The 5,608-nt window shown below is 42.4% G+C and overlaps 1 pseudogene across 1 annotated transcript; it reads right to left on the reverse strand.

Annotated features, from left to right (window-relative positions):
- Positions 1-4,317: 4,317 nt before the first annotated feature.
- LOC308516377 (translationally-controlled tumor protein-like) lies at positions 4,318-4,829 on the reverse strand (annotated as a pseudogene). The gene has a single exon. The product of its transcript is annotated as a translationally-controlled tumor protein-like (transcript).
- Positions 4,830-5,608: the final 779 nt, after the last annotated feature.

Raw genomic sequence — 5,608 nt, forward strand, 5'->3', positions numbered from 1 at the left:
CTCTCCCTGCCAGCCCCACATCCTACACCTCCTGAATGTACCTAAATGAAAACATTGTGTTCTCCTCTTCTGCCTCAGGACTTCAAAGAACTCACTGTCCTGGGTCACAGAGCTAAAGGAGGCAGGGGCCTGCCCTCTGGGAGCTCACCATCTAGTGCGTTCACACACTGGCTCTCATTTGTCCCCCCATCAGCCCTGGGACAGGAAATAGTATTCCTGTGCCAAAGATGACAGAGCCAGAGCTCAGAGGCTGAGCCACCTCCCCACCCCCTCCCCCAACCCCCACCCTGCCCCCTGGCCAGATCACAGAGCTTATAAGCAGTGGAGTTGGCCTCAGCATCAGAGCTGAGACATAAGAGAAGCCCAACATAAACAGAGAGAGCACTTGTGAAGATAGCAGTTCTGTCCAAAGAAGTCTATAAATTCGGCACAATGGCAGTCAGATTGCAACAGGATTTGTATGTGTGTGTGTTTGTGAAATTTAACAAACCAATTCTAAAACCAATCTGGGAGAATAACTGTGTGGGATTAGTCAAGAAACATTTGAAAAAGAAGTACAATGAGGGAGGACTTGCCCCTCAGATAACGAAACATCACCAATCTGTGCTAATTGAAATGGTGGTGTGCTGGCATGGGACAAGACATATACATCGATGTCACAAGACAGAGAGTTTTAAAGGGTTCTTATAAAGAGGAGTTCAGTATAGGATAAAGTAGCATTTAAAAGCAGTAGGGAAAGACTGAACTTATCAATAAATATTGTAGAGACAATTGGCTATTCATGTGAAAAAACAAACCATAAATCTGACTTGTGCTTTACACCATTCACTAAATAAATTCTAGATGGATTAGAGAGCTAAGTGTAAAACAACAAAGCTATAAAACTATTAAAAGAAAATATAGGAGAATTTGTTTATAACCCTGGGGTGGGAAAGGCTTTCTTTAGCAAGACATAAAACACAAAAACCATGAAGAGAAAGATTGCTAAATTGGATTATGTCCAAATCTAAAACTGCTGCATGACAAAACAAAACAAAACAAAACAAAACACCATAAATAATGTTAAAAGACAAGTGATAGATTGAAAGAACGTATTTGCAACATACACAATTGAAAAGGATTAATATTCAGGATTATATAATGAATTTCTACAAATAATAAGTAAAAGACAAACCACCCAAAAGAAAAAACGAGTGACAGTTCAGAACAGTTCACCCTATCACAGCGGTTCTCAACCTGTGGGTCGCGACCCCTTTGGGGGTCGAATGACCCTTTCACAGGGGTCACCTAAGACCACCGGAAAACACATATATAATTACATATTGTTTTGTAATTAATCACTATGCTTTAATTATGTTCAATTTGTAACAATGAAAATACATCCTGCATATCAGATATTTACATTACGATGCATAACAGTAGCAAAATTACAGTTATGAAGTAGCAACGAAAATAATTTTATGGTTGGGGGTCACCACAACATGAGGAACTGCATTAAAGGGTCGCGGCATTAGGAAGGTTGAGAACCACTGCCCTAGAGCAGTGGTCAGCAAACTGCGGCTCTCGAGCCACATGTGGCTCTTTGGCCCCTTGAGTGTGGCTCTTCCACAAAATACCACGTGTGGGGCGCATGTTCAGTGCGATTGAAACTTTGTGGCCCATGCACAGAAGCCAGTATTTTGTGGAAGAGCCACACTCAAGGGGCCAAAGATCTGCAGTTTGCCGACCACTGCCCTCGAGGAGCTACAGATGGCCAATAAATGAATGACAACAGGCTCGGTCTCACTCGTCAGCAAAGAAATGCCAGTCAGACAACACTAAGGGCACCAATACCGTTTTCACTGTTGGTAAGTATGGAATTCGTCATGGTGCTCGTAGAGCGTGACCTGGCAGTGCCAGAACATGTAAAATGCCCACACCCTTCCCAGCAGTTCCACGGCTCTGTCTGGAGAAGGGCCCCAAGTGCACGGAGAGGCTTGGCCCCAGGGGCCGTGGTGGAAGCGGCAGAAATCTGAACAATTAGAAACAACCCAAATGCTCATTGATAGAAAAAGGGTTAAATATATTTTTAAATATCCACATCAGTAATGGGTTTCTGAGGTCCAAACAAATGAGGGAGACCTTTGCAACCTGAAGTGAAAAGGTCTTGTTATGAGAGAGAAGCAAGTCACAGAACAATCTGGCTCTGTTTACATAAACACGGGTGCACGCTTTGAAACTATTGCACGAGGAAGAATATTCTGGAAGGGTACGTACTAAACTGACCATCCCTGGGGAGAGGAGTGGGATTGTGTAGGAGTCAAGGTGATCTTTATCTGAACTACTTAATTTTTTTTGCAGTGAGTGTTATACATGTAGATATGCATTATTCATAATAATAAGAAATAAAACAATACATTTAAAATAACTAGAAAAACCAGCTCTAACTCAATACTCAACAGTTTATGCCCTTAGTTTTCAAGTCCTGCACCTGATGCTGCCTTGGATCTGTTGCTTAGATCCCATACCTGTGGTTTGTTTGTTTGTTTTTTGCTATTCCTCACCCAAGGATCTTTTTTCATTGATTTTTATACAGAGTGGAAGGGTGGGGGAGAGACAGAGAGAAACATGGATGTGAGAGAGACACACCAGGGATCGAGCCTGCAACTGAGGTACATGCCCTTGACCTGAATTGAACCCATGACCCTTCAGTCCAGGGGGCTGACGTGCTATCCACTGAGCCAAACTGGCTAGGGGCCATACCTGTTTTTTGACTGCACACACACCCCACTCAAATCCTAGCCTGGCTTCTTGACTTGGGTTCTTGTACCCTTTGTCTATCATAGGTTAGGAACAAAGGGGAATTGTTCGTGGCTTTGGTCCCAGAAGAACACATGGTCCAGGAAAATTAGAACTTCAGAAAAGAAGTGATTGGAAAAATTGAGGAAGATTTCCTAGAGAGGGTTGCATTAGAGCTGAGGCTTGAAAGATGGATCATTTTTATTCCAAACCCTCTCCAACCCCCAATTATGTTGAAAACTACATAACACCATTATAGAAATGTTGAATAACACAGAGGGGAAAAAAATCACCCATAATCCCATCAACCTACGCCAATGACTTTTGTGAATTCCCTTCAAGGCTTTGTCCACAAGGACATTTAAGTATTGCTGTGGACTGAATTGTGTGCCACCAAAATTCATGTTGAAGCCCAAACCTGAATGGGATGGTATTTGGAGAATGGGGCCTTTGGGAGGTAATTGGGTGTAGATAAAGTCATGAGGGTGGGGTGCTCTTGGTGGGATTAGTGCCCTTATAAGAAGAGGAAGAGGCGCCAGAGCTTTCACTCCTTTCTGGGTGCACACACCTCAGAAAGGCCTTGTGAGAACATAGTGGGGAGTTGGCTGTCTGCAACCCAAGGAGAGACGCAGGAACAGACCCTGTTGGCACCTTCATCTTGGACTTTCAGTCTACAGAATTGTGAGAAATATTTTTGTTGTTTCAGCCACCTAGTCTATGGTATTTTGTTATGGCAGCCTGAGCAGAGTAAGACAAGTATGCAGTCCAACTAATGCATTTAATCATACGACTTGATTTTTAATATAACATTATATCACAGCCCCTTTTTACATCGAAAAGTGAAATTTATAATGATCACTTTTAATGGCTATGCAATATGCCATCCAGTGAGTATATTATGATTTAATTACCCATTCCCCTATTGTTGGATTTTTTTGGTTGTGTCTTATTTCTAAAGCTGTAATGAACATCTTTGAACATGTAGTGCGTTTTCCCCCCCTTTTTAGTTATTTCCTTGGAACAAATAAATTCTCTGAAGTGGAAATACTGGGTCAAAATTTATGAACACTTTTATGGCCCTTGAAATACGTTGCCAAATTGCTTTTAAAAGTATAGTTCCAGAATACACTGAAGGCTTTGTTAGGCAAATATGAGAGGGATAGGAATGGGATGGGGGGTCCCAATTCCAGGAAACAGCATGTGTTAAAGTGCATTGACCAGCACAGACTTCTGTGATTTATCCCTGGAATGCCATCACATGGCCAAGATGTAGAATTCTATGGCAGATTCTGTTGGCAAACTCAGTAGCTATCCTTTTTTTTTTTTTTTTTTAGTTTAAATGCATTTATTTTTAGACAACCTACATGACATTTTTTTTTTTTTAAAAAAAACAACAATGCCTCTGCTTCAAATAAATCAAAGTCAAAATAAATGAAGAGCTCAAGATAACATCAGTCCCTTTTGTCCTAGTACTGGTGTGTGGATGAAAAGCAGCAGCCAGTTATGATAACAGATGATAGGTCCAAATTGCCAAATTTTTTAACATTTTTCCATTTCTAAACCATCCTTAAAGAGAACAATATATGGGGTCACACCATCCCCATGGAAGTCCAGCAGAGCAACCATGCCATCTGGATTCATGTTTTCACCAATACAGACTGGCAGTTTTTAAAATTAGCAAGGACGTGCTTGGTTTGTTCTGCAGCCCCTGTCATAAAAGGTTTTACTCTTTCTTGTCTCTGTTTTTCAAGTTTCCCTTTGATTGATTTCATGTCATCTTTGATGTACTTCTTACAGGCTCTTTGTGTGTGTGTGAAGCTGGTTCCCTGCAAGTGACAATATCAACACCAGAGATGACTGTGCTTTCGGTACCTTCACCTCCCACCTTCAGCGGAGGCCTTTCTACCAATAAGTCATTGATGTTACCCTCTGTCCTACTGAGCATCGTACCCTCTACCTCCAAGCACAGACAGCCTAACTGGCATCTCCCAGATATTGTACATATCTGAGAACATCTTATTCTGGCTTATACTGTGCCAGTAGATGATCATGATGGCGGCTAGAAGGAGAGGGCAGCGGTGCTGGCTTAGTAGGAGCCCAAAGCTCAGAGAAAATAAGGTGCAGCTGGAGCAGTGCTGGGGGGAGGGAGGAGCAGGCAGAAAAGTCAGTAGCCACTCTTTTTTTTTTTTTTTAATTGATGTTTAGAGACAGAGGAATGGAGAGGGAGAGAGAAAAAACATTAATATGAGAGCAAACATCCATTGGCAGCCTCTTGCACGCCTCGCTGGTTGCGGGCATGTGCCTTGATGTGGAATCGAACTGGCAACTCTTTGGTGCATGGGACCTGCCCAACCAACTGAGCCACACTGGCCAGGGCGCAGGAGCCATGCTTAATTTTTTCTCTCTTTTTATTCTCTCACCACAGAAGTTAAAAGCCAGATAATCTGCTTCCCAGCTTTTTTTGCAACTAAAAGTGACCATGTGACTTCATTCTCTTCAAAAAGATGTTAGGGAAAGCTCTGAGAAGAATTCCTTCCTTCTTTCCTATCTTATCCTCCCACCCTCTCTCCCTCTTCCTTCATTCTTTCCTTCTTTCCTTCCTCTCCTTTTCCCTCCCTCCCTCCCTCCCTCCCTCCCTTCCTTCCCTCCCTCCCTTCCTTTCTTTCCTCCCCATTTTCAACCTGTTTATTAAATCTTTCAACTGGCAAGTTAAAGGCTTTTGATTTCTTGATTAAAGGGGACAATGTCATCAATATCATCTCTTCTTGCCTTGATGTAATACCTGGAGCTGCAGCAGCCACACTAAGATCATACGGTTGGACAAGCATGA

The sequence above is a fragment of the Myotis nattereri genome (genome assembly GCF_964212035.1).
Source record: "Myotis nattereri genome assembly, chromosome: 3".
Taxonomy (NCBI): Eukaryota; Metazoa; Chordata; class Mammalia; order Chiroptera; family Vespertilionidae; genus Myotis; species Myotis nattereri.